Source organism: Protopterus annectens, chromosome 7.part0, assembly GCF_019279795.1.
Source record: "Protopterus annectens isolate FY-2018-M chromosome 7.part0, PAN1.0, whole genome shotgun sequence".
Lineage (NCBI taxonomy): Eukaryota > Metazoa > Chordata > Ceratodontiformes > Protopteridae > Protopterus > Protopterus annectens.
The window spans coordinates 1,710,029,837-1,710,051,407 of NC_056739.1; the positions used below are offsets into that span (position 1 = coordinate 1,710,029,837).

General features: G+C 38.6%; 1 protein-coding gene across 1 annotated transcript in view; it reads left to right on the forward strand.

Annotated features, from left to right (window-relative positions):
- LOC122807193 (aldehyde oxidase 3-like) overlaps positions 1–21,571 on the forward strand; it is a 1,326,697-nt gene that overhangs the window by 88,513 nt on the left and 1,216,613 nt on the right. The window lies entirely within an intron of this gene.

Here is a 21,571-nt window from a genome sequence, read left to right on the forward strand (position 1 = left end):
CCAACTAAGAAAGACTCCATAAACCCATCAAAATGGATTTGCTTACCCCAGAACTTAAGTATCTACTCAAACATAAGGATGAAGCATGGAACAGATGGAAACATAACCCTACAGCAGAGAAATTAACCATCTTTATCTTCCTATGCAACCTTCCTAAACTATTCATAAGAAGATATAAAATCTTCCATCACAAGACTAAGAAAACCTAGGAAAGCCAAAACACTTCTTTAAAGAACTCCATCTGCTGACAGGGCAATATCCAATGAAGGACAATAATTCAGCCAACTTCAACTAGTACCCAAACACAAACATGTCAATAAATTGCTTGGACTTACCTCACTGTGGAAGCCTTCAGAGTAAAGGCTTCTGAAGTGTGGTAAACCTTTTGGAATCCCAGGGCATGTACCTACAATAGTGTTTATTCTGGTGGTCATTGTTTATTGTTTTTATTTTGTACTCATTCATTATGTGGTCAATTGCACTGATTATTAAAGGTGTGTGTTGCAATAGAGTTCTTAAAAAAAAGAAACAAAAAACTTTAAATGCCCAAAGTTAGAAATGCAAAACTTTAAGTAAAATCCTAAGATCATGGCACTGTGCCTAAATGTTTTGGAGAGTTAAATTTGAATTTTATAGGCCAGTGCAGAAAGTGAAAATTTAAGTAGTCTGTGAAATTCCTACATTGCAATTACATAGAGAGCGAGCTGGAAGTGGCCTGATATAAGATGAATACATACCAGATACTCCATGTTATCCCTGTTGTCTATGCATGTTATATCATAAAAAGTCATTGTCAGATAGGAGATCAGTGCATGTATTACATGTAGTGCTGAGTATGAGCTCTCTCTGTAGCATACAGGCAATGCAAAATGGGAGATTATAGGATCATAGGATATAGGATCATAGGAGCTTACTAGGCTAATGGTCCTGAGGCCCTTACAAACCTAGCTAAGAGTTTGTCCACCAAAAAAGAAACCTTAGTCAGCACTTGTTGCCCCTGTCAATGAGGGACCCAGGTGGAACCCCTGGGACAAGTGTTTGGTTTCCCATTCACTCATCAAGGTTGCGCTTGAAGAGGGTCAGCGAGGTACTCTGATTGACGTGTATGGGAAGTCTATTCCAGAGATGAGGCAGCCTCTGAGAGACAAACTTGTCTCTCCAGCAGGTTTTGTTGATGTTGCATATTAGCTTTAGGCCTTTTGAGCGGGCAATGCGTGAGGAGTTAGACTTATGGATATGGAGCATCTCTAATAGGGCAGGGTCCATAACTGCCTTGTAGGCAAGACACAGATCATCTCTGAGCAGTCTGTATGATTCCGAGTAGAGTGATAGTGATTTGAGGCTGCCCACATAGGACAGGTGTTGGAGGCCATGGATTCTCTTTGTGCGGTATTTCTGTGGCCTTTCCAGTTGGTGCAGGTGTTTGGAGAGGTACATACCAAATGGGGCATTATACACAATTATAGGCCTAATGAGGGAGGAGTACAGAAAGGTAATAACCTCTTTTTTTTCTGAATGCAATCCCTTTACTTATGAGATGAACCAAGCAAAAGGCTTTTCTGACCACTGCTGCCACATGATAGTCGAATGTGAGATTGTGGTCAACCTGAGTACCCAGATATCTCACCACAGGTTGTGTGCTTAGGGGGTTGCTTTTGATGTGGTAATCAGCAGGGACCATGCTTTTGCTGAATGGTATGATAATACATTTTTTTTTGCATTTAACTTAAGGCTACAACTTTGGCACCAGTCATTGGTTGCTGTGAGACCCTCTTGCAGTATGTTGACATCATTTGGGGAGCCAATGCCACCACCCAACATACAGCCATATGCAAACTTGGTCAGCCACAGGCCTTTTGTCTTTACTTGGACCTGTGAGAAGTAGATGCCAAACAGTAGAGGTCCCAGGACAGATCCCTGGGGAACATCACTAGTGACAGGTCTACTATCGGAGGTGGAGGCACCTATTTTGACCTTGTGGGTCCTATCAGTGAGCCAGCTGGGCACCCACCTGATGAGATAGGGGTTTACACCAAGTTGTGTTCACTTTTTGATGGTGCCCAAGTGGGGGATTGTGTCAAAGGCCTTGGTAAAGCCCAGGAAAGCTGTGTATACTGACTTTTCCCTCATCCAGAGCCTTGGTGACAGTCTCAAAAAAGTCAACCATTTCAACAGGCAAGATCTGCCCTTGACAAATCCGAACTGGGTGGGGTCAAGTGCTTGGAGATTGCCTATGTCCTTGCTTATGAGATCCATAATAATATGCTCCATGGCTTTACAGAACAGACTTGTCAAGCTAATGGGGTGATAGTTTCCAGGGTCAGTAGTGGCACCACCTTTGTGCAAAGGGATGACAATGGCAGTTCTCCACTCTGCTGTATTGAAGCCTGTATTTAGGCTGTGGTTGAATAGGGTGCTTAATGGTGAAGCCAGTTTTTGCCGGAGATGGTGCAGAATACAGTCTGGGATACTATCAGGTCCCATGGAAGCTGTGTTCTTTGCCTTAGATAGAGCCTTTAACACTTGATCTATGGAGATTTGACATGTGGGACAAGTATTGGGGATGTTGAATGGGCCTTTGGGGGGAGCAGGGGCTGAAGTTTGCACTGAACCTACCTGCTAGCAGGTTGGCTAAGTCAACAGGATCAGTGTAAGTGAAACCGTTAAGTACTAATTGCCATGAAGGTTTCTGATGTAACTGAAGAAGGCTTTGTGGTTTCCCTTTGTTTCAGAGGCTAGTTTCAATTCATAATTGTTTTGGAGGTTTTCACTAGTGATCTAATTTACTTGTTGAGGCTAAGGAGGGAGTTTTTCCAGTTTGAAATTTTGTTTGTTTTACCCTTAGACAACAGTTTGTTCCTTTTGTTGTAAAGCTTGTTGATCAAGGATGTCTACCAGACAGGTTTGTTTCCTTAAGGAGCAGGTTTTATTTCTGTTGGATATGGCATGCAGTTGTACAGGTACTTGTATACTGCATTGGCATACTGTTCAGCATAGTTGTCTGCATCCTCTGAGGGGGGCAGTGGTGTGAAGCTACTGATACCCTCCCTTAGGAGGTTGTAGTCAGCTATGGATACTAAGCAGGCAGTGCTCAATGTCTGCTTAGTGTCTGCCATGTAAGCCAAAATAAAGATCTGCAAATCCTTATCTAAGACTCAAGCTCATTATTTGTGGAATACAACTAGCTTCTGATATTTTTGCAGTATAAGTCATAAGAATGTTTTCTGCGATTATTCTGTTCACTTTCATTGTTTGTTTTTTCCTTTCACTCAGCATGCTGGGATAAAGATTGGAAAAACAGGACCCTTAACACTTCCAGTGGGACTCTGCACTCTTTCTCTTATAGGTATTGCCACATCTGAGATCTATGCATACCATACTGACAGTGCTTGATGTGGGCATTGTATACTATACAGATAGTAATACATAAAATAACAGTGCATGCCTTGCATGCAGTGACAGATGTTGAGATCAGTCTGTACATTAAAGACAGTGCCAGAAGTGAGATCAGGACATACTATCCAGGTAGTGCCTTTTGGTCGGTGTTAGATATGAGCACTGCAGACTGTACAGATATAACCAGAATAAGTATCAGTGCTAGCCTAAGATCAGTGCAAACTGTACATGCAGTGCCAGATGTGAGATGGAGCCTAACTTCAAGGCAATGCTAGATGTAAGATCAGTATATCCAATTTAGGCAGCACCAGATGTGAGATGTGAGAAGTGTCCCCACCTTTCAGGCAGCACCAGATGTGAGATCAGTATATCCTCTTCAGGCACTGCCAGATGTGAGATTAGTGCAAATTGTAAAAACGGTGCCAGATGTGAGATCAGTACCAACTGTACAGGCTGTGGCAGATGTGAGAGTTCATCCTGTAAGGCAGCACCATATGTGAGGTGTATCCCTACCTCACAGGCACTGCTAGATGTAAGATCAGTAGATCATGTTCAGGGAATGCTATACATGAAATCACTGTATGTCGTTCTGACATTGCCAAATATGAAATCAGTGCATATTGTACATGCAGTACCAGATGCTAGAAGTCCCTCTAGAGTACTAGTGCCATATTGTGAAATCAGTATATCCTTTTCATGTGAGATCAATGCATACATTATAGACAGTGTCAGATAGGAGATCACTGCAAACTGTACAGGCACTGTCAAATGTGACATTAGTTTATACTGTAAAGACAACACCAGATGTGAGATGTGCACATACACTGCAAACAATGCCAGATGTGAGATCAGTGCATACATCACAGGCAGTGCCAGATTTGAGATTAGTGCATACATCACAGGCAGTGTCAGATGTGAGATCAAAGCATACATCACGGGCAGTGCCTGATGTGAGATCAATACATACATCATAGGCAGTGGCAGATGTGGGATTAATGCATACTATGTAGTTAGTGCCAGATGAAAGATCAGTGCATCCTGCACAGGCAGTATTGAATGTGGCAGATGTGAGATGTTTCCATACCTTAAATGTCCTTACCTTATAGACTGCACCAGATGAGAGAGATTAGTGGGAATGGCACACATGAGTTCCGTACATATTGTGCAAGCTGTGTCAAATGTGTGATGTGTCCATACTTTACAGACAGTGGTAGATATGACATGTGTCCATACCTTACAGACTGTGCCAGATGAGAATGTTTCCATACCTTTACAGGCAGTGTCAGGTGTGAGCTCAGTGAGTACCATACAGACACTGCCAGATCTGAGATCAATGTATATCATACAAACAGTGTAAGATATGAGCGATGTCCATACCTTACAGGTAGTGCCAGATGTGGGATGTGTCACTGACTTACAACTGTGTTCTGGTATAATGTAAATGCTCATACACTGTGTCACAGTGTGGTAGCTATGGGCATATTATCCATGCTTGCTGTCTCATACACATGTGTTGAAGCACCACCATCCCCTGTAGTATGTTTTGCTGTCTATGTTCATTTGGCACAGCCTGGAAACATCTACAAGATATAACTGTGCCTGAGTTTGCCTGGGTTCCTATGTGCCCGGCTTATTGAGACCTTCAAAACAGCATTGCCACCTGGCATGCCTACTCCCTGTGCCCTGTCAGGTAGCATACCCAATAGGACCACATTTTGAATGCCAGTTCTTGTGCCCTATCAGGTTGAATCCCTTCAGCATGACTGCACCCCATCCTGCCCATGCCAGTCCCATCAGTCTCCTTTCATGCACTCTGCAGTGTTAGCAAATATGCTCTGCTATTGTGTAGCAGTGCAGCAGTGTCTGTTGCTAACATGCCCCCCTTGGGTGGGGACTGCAGTCCTTAGTTACATTGCCATTTATCATGTCTGCTCTCAGTTTTTCTGTACGACAGTACATTCTGATATCCACACTATTCTGAATCTCTGTACGGTTTGCTATAATGTGGTATCCCTCAAAATGGCAACTCTCATTTTTTATGGCACTAAATTGAGTTTTTAGCATAGTGGTTTATAGTGATTTTGCTAATGAATTGAGCTAGTGTTGTTATCTATCAATTGCACCTTTACTGCAATACGTTATTACCTCTGTTTTATGCTATAGGGGCTGTTCCTGCTCAAGCACAGGCTGATAGGTGTCACATAGAATGTGCGTGTCTGAGGAACCTATCACCATTAATATCATGATTGGCATCATGCTAACAACCACATGCATGTCACTACCATGCTCTCCATCAGGGCCCATTCATGGGCTTTGAGTTCACTTAGAGTGTGCATGTGTATGGAACCTAACTGCACTAATGTCCTCTTGTATGATGCACTAATGTCCTCTTCTATCATACTATTGATTGTGCTACTTTTGGTTGACATTGCTCTTCTCTGCTGCCTGTCAGTGAGCATCACATAGTGTCCATGATATATAGCCATGAACCCTCTCCTGAGATTGGCCCAGTGAATGGAAATGGCTTCAGGAGGATCAAACTTTAGCAGGGCTCCTAGATTGTGCAGCAAGGAATGCAAAGCCTTTTCACATCTGCTGCACAAGAATCATCAGGAATGCATGCTGAAGCAGACTGAAGGCCACCTTTCTAAAGTGGATGCCTAGCACCAGCCTTGCCAAGGTGATGAGTAATGCCACTGGCATCTCCTATTCCGATGAGCATCCAGCCCTTCTCTGCTAGAAGGAAGAAAAGATTATGGAGAGAGAGAGTTACCAGTTTATTGCAACCAGTCTGTTTTTTGCATTTTTACTGAACAGTAGGCCTTGCACATGTATCAGTAATTGCTTTCTTCTGTGAGGGATGTGCTGTGCTCATTACTGTTTGTTGTATATTTTCCAGCACTACAGGAGACTGAGAAAAATAGGATTGTCTACCAGTGGGTGCAGGCTAAGCTGTCCATCTGGCAGCGTAAGAATAGTTCATTACTGACTTTGATTTCACATTGTGATACAACTGTAAAACTTGCAACACTGAGTAGTTATATTTGTAATTTACTTTGTTAATATCTTCATTGTTAATATATTATTTGACTTTGTTGTGTTTTTTTTCCAGTTAATGCAATTTTCATGTAAATGAAGTGTTGTACTCTGTTATTCTATTTGTTTTTTATTTTCTCCTGCATTTGTAGTATGGAGCACCTTTTGTTCTATTTTTCTACATTTCATTTATTTTTTAATAAACTGCAACATATATCACTGAACATTGCTATTTGTATCATTTTTCTTTATTTCCATTTTTTATTATATCCCTTTATAGTTTTTCCATTTATTTTATTTGTCATCAGGGTCAACACTGGTGAAGGACGAGTGAGATGGCCGCCACAGTGCCATGCACTAGCCACCATAACATTGATTGTTTCAACAGCATTCCATAGGCCGGTTTCTCTGCAGAGTAACAAAAGTCACCTTGTGGAAGGTGACCTGTAGGGGCCACTCATGGTCTCTATTGTTGCTTCTCTTGTGGGAGGTGTGATGTCCCCACACTAGGTCAGTAATCATGGAGTCTGAATCCTCACCACTGACACTGGAGAGGGACGTTCACTTGGAATGCAAATGGCTACACTCAGTATTTCCAGATGCAGACCTCTCTGCATCCAGCTCAGTTTCCCTTAAGAGCATCCAGGGAACACAGCCAGTCCAGGGGCTGGTTCCTCCCTGTACCTGTTCAGACCCCCAGTAGGACTCCCCACTGGCACAGCTTAGTGTTGAATTTTTAGCAGGGGTTCTAAGCTAAGCCCTCCTACAGCATCTTTGTGAAACCAGTGCTTTGTGTCCCTGCTCCAAGCAGATGACACACACACTGTTCGAGATTTGATTTGCACACACACACACACACACACACACACACACACACACACACACACACACACACACACACACACACATACCTGGGAAAGGCTGGCACAGATTAACCTGCTGTGTCCCCTTCTGCCAGCTATCACTTCCACTACAACTGCTGCCGGCTACTTTAAGACTCTCACAAGGGTTCCCAATTATACTGATTGAAATTAATATTAATACAAATGGTAATACTGACTGAATAGCAAGGCTTTCAGGAGTGGCCAGAGTTATCACCAAATAAATATATGCAAATACACTCAAAGCTTAAATATTTTCAAGAAAGAACCAGCCAGAATGAAAAGTTTAAATATATTTAATAATAAATAATAAAAGAACATGAAAATACTAAAGTCTATTTACAGTAAACACCAGCTTTTCAATCACAAGGAATATTAAAAATAACACTGACAGAAAGTTTCAACAGTTATAGAAAAACAGTATTTAGCTAATCTCACTGTCTATTCCTGATTGACTAAAAGACTTACTATTTCTACTTACTGAACAGAGCAAGGCAAGATGGGTGAATCATCCTTGTTGTTAGATCCAAGACAGAATACAGAATGCTGATAAGACTTCAGTCTCCTTTAATATTGAAACGTGATTTCTGTACAAGATGACATCACATACATCTAGTCATCTGACTCTGTTTTCCACATTATCCCCCATCACTATAAATTACTGGGATTTAGGACTTATGTGCTACAATACACACAGAGATTTGCTCAGATGTAGTGCAGCTGCTGGAAGTCATAAAATCATAAAACCATTTCACTCTTCCTACAAGAGCTAACAACTATTCTCTAACCCAGACATTGCGTCTCTGGCTCCATTCAAAACTGTGGGATAACATCTTTATGGCTTAACCCATAAAGTAATTTAATTTCAAGAATACTTTACAAAGTCAGGTGGATTAAGATTAACCCCTTCACTTCCAGTATGTGCTGCTACAATGTATACATTTAAACAGTTACAATAATGCATGTACATTTCTTTTTCTTCCCACAGGGCACACTGTTGATATATTTTAACACAAGCAAACCCCACAAATACATTTTCAGCACAAACATCTATACAAATCAGTTTGATATACAAATGACATATAATTATTTACAAAATTCCAGCTAGCTGTGCTGGCATATGTTACAAATCCACTGCCCTATTTCTCCTGGCCTGGCTGGCATTGTCTCCTATCATCACAGGAGAAGGCTCTTCATTGGAGAGTGATGCAGAGGCCCTCCTCCTGGGTCACCTGGCATGATGTGCAGCAACTGATGAAAACCAAGCTGGAGCTGGAGCTCAGTGCCTACGATGACACACTGGAACACCTCCTCACATAGCTTGTAGAGATGAAGAGCTGACCATCAGGGCCCCAGAGTCTGTCCCATCTATAATGTCATCCACGGAGGTAACTGACTTCTGAGTGGGTTCCTTTCAGGGCTGGCTGGGCAGGCCTTTATCCCCCTTTCACTAAGTTTTATACCCTCTTGTGCCACACCCACTCCCTTTTTGTAGTCTAATCCAACCTATCAAAAGTTGCCCACCTTCTGACAATGTGTCTCTAAATTACTTTCCTTATGTGTCACTAGCTCCTCTGTCAGTTCTTGTCTGCATAATATAATTGTCTAACCCTGATTCCTTCCCAATACCCTCCTTCATAACCATACTTTTTACATGCTATCATCCCCTATATCCTTTGAAAAAAATCAAAAAATAAAAAGCACTCCGTCCCAAAAAAGCATACCCTTCTTCTCCCAAAAAGAAGTTGCAACACTGTTAGACATGGAAGAATAATATGGATCTATATCAGTTCATCGAAATGGCTGAAGTTCGAACACCATATGTTAGAACTTCAAACCACGAACTGCAAAAACATCGAAGTCTTAAAACAGCGATTTTTTTTCCCAGGGAAAAAAAATCGCTGTTCCAAGAAACACACACGCAGCACAAACACACCAAAACAACATCAATCCACACACATACACTCAAAATCCTACATCTAACCCTACACTAAACTGTACATACACTACTACCTATCCACTTACCATAACCCAAATCCTCACTCTAAGGTCCTTCACTATCACACACTCACCTGACCCACGCCCTAACCCTAACTCACCTATCCTGCCCTAACCCTAAAGTCTTTCACTATCGCACACCCACCTCACTTGCACCCTAACCCTAACTCACCTAAGCCATGCCCTAACCCTAACATCCACGCAATCACACACTTACCTGAACTAGACCCATAACTTCCCACCAGTCCTGATACTTGCAATGCCACAGAAACGGCCCACCAAATTCTTTCCCTGGGAAAGAATTTGGTGGGCCGCGGCTTCGCGATTACCAGTGTTCGAATTTTATAATTTGTACATCTGGTATTCAATATTCAGCTGTTTCGATGGACTGATATAAACCCAATAATACAACATATAGTCTCACTGTTAAAATGGAAGAAACTTACAACCTGCATGCTCTTGTGTAGAATGGAAGAGACGTATGACATGCAAACCAACTGTTATGGATGGAAATGGCTTATAACATAATTCCTCACTATTAGAAATAAAGCAGACTTGTACTTATTCATACTCACTATTCATAGGTTAATACTGGGCTAACTGCCCTTGTGAACCATTTTAAGCCTTGCCAACTATTCCATGTGAGAATCAAACCCTGCACCTTGTGTTTAGAAGGTCAAAACCTTAACCATTATGCCAACTTCCCAAAATATAGGAGGTTCAAAATCCTCTCTAAAAATTAGTGCTCACAAATGTGTCACTGCTACATCTGCAGTGATTTTAAATTGCATCAGGCTTGGATACCTGTTGTAGTGCATTAAATCAGATATTACCTAAGAGTTTATTTGACTGCTCCATTTTCCTAGACAGTGTGCTACTTTTAGTTCATTGTCATAGTACTAATGTTCTTTAATTGTGCAGTAAGCGTGCACAAACATCAAGGTCTGCCTTGCAGGATGATCTAGGGATTGTTAAATGTTTTACTGATTCTGACATGTAATTCCCAGAGTTAATCAGTTGGTTTACTAACTATATGAATAATTAAACAAATGAAAGCACATTAAATACAAAGATATTCTTTATGGTGCTGCTCTGTGGGAGCAATTGCATTTTGCTCATTGGCAAACTAATTAAGAAAAACATGTTTTGAAAAGTAAAAAAAAAAAATAGCCAACTCTACTTTGTGCAGTGTATACAGCTTACATTTATTCTGATTCAGCGATGTTATCATATTATTTATTAATTTGCATTTATTATAGGTTCATAGGTTGGTACTAGGCTATTGGCCCTAGGGCCTATACAAGCCTAGCCATAAAAATTCCCTGGATATTTCTTCCCACAATATTTACTTCCCTGGTCTAGCAGGGTGACTGACGTGATCCCCAGGGTGAATTTCCTATCTCCCATCCAATCATCAAGGTTCCTTTTGAAGAGGGCCAAGGAGGCGCTCTGCTTGACATGTATGGGCAGTCTATTCCAGAGTATGGGGAGTCTCTGGGTCAGGAACCTATTCCTCCAGCATGTTTTGTTCATTGTGATGACAAAGTTTAGATCCCTGGAGCGTGTGGCTCTGAGGGATTGGGATTTCTTTAAGTGGAGCATGTCCAACAGCTCATGGCCTTGTATGTTAAGCAGAGATGGCCTCTGAGTAGACAATATTCCACAGAGTATAGCTGGAGTTTTTTTAGATGGTCAGCATAGGGCATCTGCTTTAGGTCTGTGATTCTTTTAGTGAGGTATTTCGGTAGCCTTTCCAGCTGTTGCAGATATCTTGTGAGGTACATACCAAACGGGGTGTTGTACTCTATAATGGGTTCTAATGAGGGATGAGTACAGTGGGACAATGACCTCCTTTTTTCTGGATGAAAAGCCCATAGTGATGAGGTGTGCCACATAGAAGGACTTCCTGACTGTTGTGGCGATGTGATTATCGAAGGTGAGACCACTGTTCACCTGTGCCCATTTTCAACAGGAACCCCTGCAGAAAAGCTTCCTGGTTATATAGACAAAAGTAATAAGATGCAGTTGTCACAGTATAATATATTAGCACAACTAAAAACCCATTTTTATTACACTGGCATTATGGTTAATGTGTTTGCCTCACAGACACAAGGTGCATGATTTGATTTTCACCTTTGTTCACTGTGTGGTTATTGGCCAGACATGTATGAGTGCGCAGACTGGTTGCCTAGTTTTTACCTATTAACTAACACAGAGTTACATGCATTATAAGTACAAACAGTAGCATTACGCTACTAAAACACAATTGTATACATAAGATATGCAAGGATGCACAGAGCATATCATTATATTTCACTACATAAGAAGTACATCACTCACCGGTTTGTTTGAACAGAAATGACATTTAATACATTTTTTCATATATGCCTGAAAGGCAGTTAGTCATATGATTGTTTATAACACTGTGGTTTTTATTTCTGTAGAAATTTAACAGGAAAATGGAAAATAGAATCACTATGTAAAGTGAGAGTCATTTTGTCTAGAGGCTTTAAGGTCACTGTTTGGAAGGCAGAGAAATGGAAGTGCTGTGAATATGGTTGGATTAAGTACAAACAATATGTGAAGTGTGAGTTAATATGTATTTGAAGATTGGTAACTTGTTATGCACACTTACATTGCCAGTTAGTGGGGAGGAAGTGGTTTAGTTTGATTTGGACAATCTTAAGGCCAAGTGGAAATTTTTCCAGAGTTTTGAGGCTGTGGTAGAGAAATGTGCAGCATCATACTTATCCTGGCAGCAGACAGGACTGCTGAGAAGGTTGTTGGTGGACCTTGGATGATGACTGGGGAAGCCGCAGTGGATTAGTGATTGCAGAGGTGGGTGCTGGTTGGGGAGGTAGAGAATGAAGCGGGTAATGTGCAGCCTTGGCAGGCCTAGTTTGCTTGGTAAATGTATCTAGTTGTTCATTCTGACTGAGGTGTAATGACATGTTCTTTGAGTATAACACAGTTTGAAGCAACAGACATGGTTATATCATGTTCAGGTTTGTATGTGAGTGAGTCACAGAGAGAAGTGAAAACAGAAGAACAATAGAAAAGGCAGGTGATAAGCTGTGATCAAGTCTTCATTGGCTTGTGTGTAAAAGAAATAATGGGATAGGTATAGGAAGCCCAGCATGCAGTTTGTTTGTTTAATACCCTTGTTGATATGAATGCTACACTTTAGGTTATGATCAAGAGTTATCCTAAGCAGTGGTAGAGAGGGCAGGCATTCAAGCATTGTTCCATCATTGCCAATTGTTTCTTATATTCCTACTTTGATGAGGGCATAATGAGACATATGCAAATCACCTTAAGCACATACTAGTGTAGTAGCTCAACCTCAACATAGCAGGTTTTTACATTTTTGTCCAGATGGTACTTTGTTTTCCCAGGGTCTCTTTGGTTTGGTCCTATATGCATTTACTGTGGGAGTTTTTTTTTGCTTTATTAGTATTTTTATGTTTTTTTGTCCTTTTCTACCTATCAACCATTATGCCTCTCACAATCTACCCATTTGTTCCCTATTGAGGACAACAGCTGATCTTGGAAGGCTGATATCCAGGGTTACTAATTTCAGGACTAGCTACTTTTCTTCAGTGGCTGATATCTGTGATTACAGATGTAAGGGGCCTGCAATGTCTTCTTCTGTGCATGCACATGTTCCTGTACACACCCCTCAAAGACTACCATATGAACAAGCTTGACTGAGCCACATGTGCATGTTATCTAATCTGCTGCCCACAATGGATGGACAGAATTGTCATAGGCATTGCAGACCACAAAGTTTCACAAAAGATACAATTGGAGCCAAATTTAGTGTTATGGAAAGCTATACAAGTTGTTTAGCAGTCAGAACAGATTTGAAAAGTAGACCACCAAAACAAAGTAAATAGAACCTTGTCCACCATGGCTGGATACAAATGCTTTATTTAAAATACCAAAACGTAAGTGCTTTCACAGTCTCTATGACTGCTTCCTCAGACAACTTTAAACAACTAAAGCACATTCTTTATACAGTTAAAAATCAATTAACAAGTAATTGATAGCAATTAGGGCATTTAAAGTGTCCCTTACACTTTGCTACTAAAAAACATCTAATACTTAATTTGCAACCTTGTTTATTAAAAAAAAACTTAAAAAAAATGTATTCACATTTGTCTACACATTTTAAAATGCTGTGCATATGTGTGTTAATGTCTGAGTGCTCTAGCTTTTAAGAATGGTTTCAATGATACTGCTTCATTTAAAACTTGGTGCCAAACATTATTTCATTAAAGGAACATACACTTGATAAAAATGTTCGTCCAGTACAAAACATTGTATCTATCATACAACTAATTATTCCATTTTATTTCTGTCTAACATAAAACTCCTGTGTGCATTACTTAAAAATATGCAATTAATATTTCCTATTAAATAAATTCAACATGACAGTCAGTATAAAAGTAAATCAATAAAATAACATATTGTGTCCAGTAAGTAACTAATATATGCATATGCATAAATTGTCTACTAAGGATTCTAACAAATCTAAAAAAATCTAAAAGTAAATTGATATATATTCATATGATAGATTGCATACCTACAATGTGAAAATTATATGTAGTTATAATATATATTATAAAACAAATAAATATAGCCACACTCAACAGAGCAAATGCTTCTTGGCCAAATAATGTTAAAATGCAGCAAGTTCCAAAAATTATGACCAAGAAACAACCACAAGGAAGCAGCTTTTCCAGTTTTAAAATGCATTTTTAAGTAGTAGAAACGTACTCTGATATTATAAAAAAATCCATCAGTTTATTTTGCAGGCACCAGGTAAGTACTTTCACTAACAGCTTCATCAGACCGTTAAATTTTAAAAACTTTCACTACTTTATATACTGATCACATGTTAAATTTAATCATCCAATTTAGTATCTTAAAGCAAAATGATCAACGTATATGCTCTTGGATGCTTACATAAAGCTTATGTATATCAAAGAAATGACAACCTATCTGCACATCTTAAATACTATATAAATAAATGAATTTCCAAACACATTTCCTATATATTATCACCAATTCATTGTATCAAGTACTGCCTTTAAAAACTACAGACAATACATACTTTCTATGAGAGATCGTACTAGTATACAAAACGATCAACATGTATGCTATTGAATACTTACATAAAGCATATATTCATTAAGAAATTTTTTACAACCTATCTACACATCTTAAATACTATATAAATAAATAATTTTCTAAACGCATTACTTATATATTGTCGCAATTCATTACAGCAAATGCTATCTTTAAAAGGTACGGATAATGCATACATTCTATAAGAAATCTATACGCGTGTGCATATTCCATTTCCAATTAGAAAATAAGTGCATTTATGACCACAAATTATACTAGTGCAATAAGTAACATCTCATTAATCTATCAAAATAAACTATGTCAACTGAGTACATAAAATAAGGTAATGTATACATAAAAATCAGCTAAATATGTAAAAACAATATATGCATGGAATTCATGGTCCTAATGCCACCATAACATTACCTCTAATTGGCGATCAAACGCCTAGATTTTAATACAGGTTTCAATGAGGCTCTCCCATTGAGGCCTCTACCCTTATCTGCTCTCATTTTCATAATCCAGTTGATTTCCCTTTTTTCTTTACTGTTCCTTATATCACCTTCCCTTACAATAGGGGTAATGGTATCAATGACCATGAAACGAAAAACATGTTCCTCCCCACGTGCCATAATATGTTTGGCCAATGCATTCGTATTATGGCCTATTCTAAATACATAAAGATGCTCTCTAATTCTAGTCCGGAAGGTCGTGTTGGTTTTACTGACATAGAATGATAGACATCTTTGGCATACAGCCAAATACACCAATCATGTCTGGTAGGGGATGGTGCATGGAGTCTTTTTCGCTATATGTTGAAAGACACCTTAGACCAATTATAGACAAAAATAAAAATATACTTAAGGACACTAAACAATTTTTGTTGGATCTATATGGGTTCTTTAATAGAACCGATATGAAATCCAACATGGTGTTTGTAACCTTAGATGTGCAGTCCTTATTTACCATCATTCCTAATGCCTTGGGCATTACCTCCATTAAAAAGTATCTAGTCAAACATAGTGAATACACAGAGCAAAAAATGAATCTTCTATGTATGTTCCTAGAAATTATATTAGAGAACAATGTCTTTGTGTATGGTGATGATATATATATATATATATATATATATATATATATATATATATATATATATATATCCAATGTGAAGGTGTAGCTATGGGCACATCCTGTGCCAATAGCTACTCCAACATGTTTTTGGCCATGTGGGAAGAGGAAGCTTTATTTCCTAATGCATGGCATCAAAAGAGCATTCCTTTCTATTGCCGTTTTGTCGACTGCATTTTTTTCATATGGGAAGGTAATTTAATGGATTTAGAGAGATATGTGGAATATATGAATAACATGACTACGTATCTTAAGTTTACATCTAACTATTCAGGTACCAGGATTGAGTTCCTGGATGTATTTGTGGAGAGAATAATGAATACATATGTCAATACAGGAGTTTATAGGAAGAAATGTTATAGGAATACCCTTCTTCATCAACATAGCATGCATCCCCCGTATATATTTTATAATATTATAAAGGGTCAAAGCATTAGGATATCATGCCTTAATGCCACAAAAGAAGGATATCAACAGGAAATTAAAGCATTTAAGAGCAGATTACTTAAACATGGAAATAAGGAATCAGAGGTAGATGCAGGGGTACAAAATATGCACCTAGTGAGAGAAAGTACAGCTGCACCTTATTACTCTGCACGAAAACATGTACCTAAACAACATAATAGTGAAATGCCTTCCTTAAAAATACATATGTATTATACCAGTGACAATAGAAACATTAAGGATCTTATAGATAATCTTTGGCGTATTCTTACAGTTGATCCACAATTAAGAGACATAGTAGGGGATAATCCTAGATTTCAGTATAAGAATAAATTCAATCTTAAAAGACTACTATGTCACCCAGTAACTAGAAACAGTCATCATGACTACACAGGGACAAGTCCATCTGGGAAATGTAATTTTTTACACATATTGAAGCAGGAGATGGGTTTATACACCCAGATACAGGCCATTTCTTCAAATTTTATGTAAATGCAGATTGTAGTAGTACCCATGCGTTGTATTTGGCTGTATGCCAAAGATGCCTCTTGTTCTATGTCAGTAAAACCAACAGGACCTTCCGGACTAGAATTAGAGAGCATCTTTATGTGATTAGAATAGGCCATAATACGAATGCATTGGCCAAACATATTATGGCACGTGGGGAGGAACATGTTTTTCGTTTCATGGTCATTGATACCATTACCCCTATTGTAAGGGAAGGTGATATAAGGAACAGTACGGAAAAAAGGGAAATCAACTGGATTATGAAAATGAGAGCAGATAAGGGTAGAGGCCTCAATGAGAGAGCCTCATTGAAACCTGTATTAAAATCTAGGTGTTTGATCGCCAATTAGAGGTAATGTTATGGTGCCATTAGGACCATGAATTCCTTGCATATATTGTTTTGACATATTTAGCTGATTTTTATGTATACATTACCTTATTTTATGTACTCAGTTGTCAGTTTATTTTGATAGATTAATGAGATGTTATTTATTGCACTAGTATAATTTGTGGTCATAAATGCACTTATTTTCTAATTGGAAATGGAATATGCACACACGTATAGATTTCTTATAGAATGTATGCATTATCCATAGCTTTTAAAGGTAGCGTTTGATATAATGAATTGTGACAATATATAAGTAATGCGTTTAGAAAATTATTTATTTATATAGTATTTAAGATGTGTAGATAGGTTGTAAAAAATTTCTTGATGAATATATGCTTTATGTAAGTATTCAGTAGCATACATGTTGATCGTTTTGCATACTATTATGATCTCTCATAGAAAGTATGTATGTCTGTAGTTTTTAAAGGCAGTACTTGATACAATGAATTGGTGATAATATATAGGTAATGTGTTTGGGAATTCATTTATTTATTTAGTATTTAAGATGTGCAGATAGGTTGTCATTTCTTTGATATACATAAGCTTTATGTAAGCATCCAAGAGCATATACGTTGATCGTTTTGCTTTAAGATACTAAATTGGATGATTAGATTTAACATGTGATCAGTATATAAAGTAATGAAAGTTTTTAAAATTTAACTGTCTGATGAAGCTGTTAGTGAAAGTGCTTACCTGGTGCCTGCAAAATAAACTGTTGGATTTTTTATAATATCAGAGTACATTTCTACTACTTAAAAACGCATTTTAAAACTGGAAAAGCTGCTGCCTTGTGGTTGTTTCTTGGTCATAATTTTTGGAACTTGCTTCATAATATATAATATGTCTGATGAAAAGAGGGAATTCAATATATGTAGTCTTGCTAGAATAACTTTAGTAACACCCATAATCACTATGTAATGAAACTTTTTGCTATATTAAGTAAATTGAGCATCAACAAGTGTGGATATAAGCTGTAAACTTTATCCTTCGCCTAATATGTTGTGCACATCTTATTTTAGTGCCAAAATAGGTTTGCTAGAAATATGGTCATTAAGACCAGGTGGTGTAGAAGCATCCGTTAGAAGTTGCCACCACATTTCTTTATAACCGAGGAGGGCTTTATAGTCACCTCCCCTAGGATCTTTCGCAATAGATTCTAAAATGGCAAATTTAAAATCATGAGCAAGAACACAGCATCCATGGGACCTGACAATATCCCAGGCTGCGTTTTACATGAACTACAGAATGAACTGGCACCCTACCTAAGTACCATGTTCAATCATAGCCTCACCTCAGGCTTTGTACCCACTGAATGGCGCACTGCAACGGTTATCCCACTCCACAAAGGGGGAGCCACGACAGACCCCAGAAACTACTGCCCCATTAGCCTGACGAGCCTGGTCTGCAAGGCCATGGAATGTATCATCATGGAACTCATAAACAAAGACATTGGTAATCTCCAAGCTCTAGACCCTACCCAGTTTGGATTTGTAAAAGGCAGATCATGTCTCCTAAACCTGATTGACTTCTTTGAAGCAGTCACCAAAGCCATAGATGAGGGTAAAATGGTTCACAGCTTATCTAGATCTCACCAAGGCTTTCGACACCATCCCCCACTCTGGAATTATAGATAAGCTCACTAAACTAGGTATAAATCCCTATGTCACAAGATGAGTTGCCAACTGGCTCACGGACAGAACCCACACTGTGAAAGCAGATTCCAAATCCGACTTCAGACCAGTGACAAGTGGAGTACCACAGGGTTCAGTCATGGGTCCTCTCCTGTTTGGTATCTACTTCTCTGAAGTGCAGGCTAACACAGAAGGTCTTTGGCTAACAAAGTTTGCAGATGACTGCAAACTAGGAGCCATAATCAAAACTCCTAATGATGTGGACAAACTACAAAAGGGCCTCACTGAGTCAGATACCTGGTGTCAAAGCCATGGACTGAAGCTCAATGCCAAAAAGTGTATTGTCATCCCCTTTGGTAAAAACTCTGTACCCATGAACTACCACATAGCTGGTAGTCTACTTAATGCCAAAAATGTGATGAGACCTTGGGACACAGGTGGACAGTAGTCTCTCCTTTGATAATCACATCGCCACAGTGGTCAGGAAATCCTTCTACGTGGCTCATCTCATCACAAAAGGATTCTCATCTAGAAAAAAAGAGGTCATTGTTCCTCTCTACTCATCACTCATTAGACCCATTATAGAGTACAACGCCCCTTTTGGTATGTACCTCACAAGACATCTACAACAACTGGAAAGACCACAGAAATACCTCACAAAGAGGATTACTGGCCTCAAACAGATGCCCTACGCAGACCGTCTCAAAAAACTACAGCTTTACTCCATCGCATATCGCCTACTCAGGGGCGATCTCTGCCTAACATACAAAGCTATGTCAAAGTCAGAGCTGTTGGACATGCTCCACTTAAAGAAATCCAAATCCCTCCAAGCTACACACTCTAGGGACCTAAACCTTGTCTCCACAATAAACAGAACATGCTGGAGGGATAGATTCCTGTCCCAGAGACTTCCCATACTCTGGAACAGACTACCTATCTATGTCAAACAGAGCTTCTCATTAGCACTCTTCAAGAAAAATCTTGATGACTGGATGGGGAATTCACCCTAGGGATCACTTCTGTGGCTCTGCTCAATAGGGGCAAAGGAAAATAATTTTCTTGGGTGGCGAAAGACAGGGTACATTTTTTGGCTAGGCTTATATAGGCCCTAGGGCCAATAGCCTAGTACCTACCTATGAACCTATAAGACTCTCCTTGTTTTTCTATATGCCTATATAGGGCATTATTGGTGTCCTTCCTTCTGATGCTGTATGTGTGGTCATAAATACATTTCCTAAAACATCTCTCCATTTTACCTATATAGAATCCTGCACATTGGGTGCACTTAGCCAAATATATAAACATTTTTGTGTTACAATTGCCCTGTTGGAACTTTACTATGATGTTTAACCCATTCTTAATTATGATGGTTTCCTCTTCTAGTATGTAAGAGCATTGATTACAGCATCCGCATTTTTTAGTGTGTCTGCTGTTTTTATTATTAACACCCTTGGCTATTGGTGCTTGTTTGTGTTGCTCCAAATGATTCTTTAAGTCCCTACCCATCTTGTATACAAAATTAAGTTTTTCTCCAATTATATCAGATAGGGCCTGATCCACCAACATTAAATTCCAATATTTGTTTAGAATACTTTTTACTTGCCCTACCTCAGGACAATACCTAAGTATACATGAACTTTTCATCAGACATATTATATATTATAACTACATATCATTTTCACATTATAGGTATACAATCTATCATATGAATATGTATCTATTTACTTTTAGATTTTTTTTAGATTTTTTAGAATCCTTAGTAGACAATTTATGCATATGCATATATTAGTTACATATTGGACACAATATGTTATTTTATTGATTTACTTTTATACTGACTGTCATGTTGAATTTATTTAATAGGAATTATAAGATGAAATAATTGCATATTTTTAAGTAATGCACACAACAAGAGTTTTATGTTAGACAGAAATAAAATGGAATAATTAGTTGTATGATAGATACAAGGTTTTGTAATGGACGAACATTTTTATCAAGTGTATGTTCCTTTAATGAAATAATGTTTGGCGCCAAGTTTTAAATTTAAGCACCAGCATTTAGTAACTATTACGTTCTGATGAAGCTCACTTTTGCTGGGTGAAAGCGCTTAACGTTTTGTGTGTTTAATGTAATAAAGTCTTTTCAGTCAGTGGAGTATTCGTGTCACTTATTGGTGATATTTCAGGCATTTTGGATATTTACAACATGTCTTTGAAGACAAGAAGGAACATGGGGGTCTTCCAAAGTATGTCACCAGCAGAAATACACTAATATTGATATGTCTTTATAGAGGCTGACGTAAGAATATTGTAATTTAGGTTGGAATCCATCAGCCAAAGAGATTATGTATAGATATACAGAATACAGACGTCCTTTACAAGGAGGATCACAGCTCTGAAGGGCATGCTGTATGAGGAAAGACTGAGACATCTTGGTCCTCTTACACTTTACGTTAGAGGCAACAGAAGGAGAATTTAGTATTTGATATCAAGGTGTTTAAGGATGAGTTTATTTTAAAGGTGCAGGTTTAGAAAAGTCTGTCATGAAATTACTCTAAACAGGAAATAATTGCAACTGAGTAGTTAAGGCCTTTAGGACAAAGAAGAGGAAATGGTTGTTACTCTGTCAAAGAAACAATTTGTTATCATCAGTTAACAAGCCAAGGACTTGAATTCCTTCAGAACACAGTCGGATAACAACATGGGGCTGCTGAGTGTATCAGTAAGCTTGATTTCTTCAAAATGTGTCTTATTCTGAAGGTTACATAATGTTAGGTTATAATCCATAATTTTAACATCTAAGTAAGTAAAAGGTCAGCCAAAAGTAGAGATCATTGTACTTTTTAAGTCAAAAAGAATTTGCAAGCTTCCATAGCTTGCTTGAGAAAAAAGAAACCCCCCAACTGGCCAACTGGCCAAATGTTAATTAAAGGTTACATTGAAATTCTTGTGAGACTGCATATGGATCCCTTCCTTTTTCACTTAGAGTCTTTGGGAAAGTACTTTCACATATCTGACAGAGTTAGCTATGAA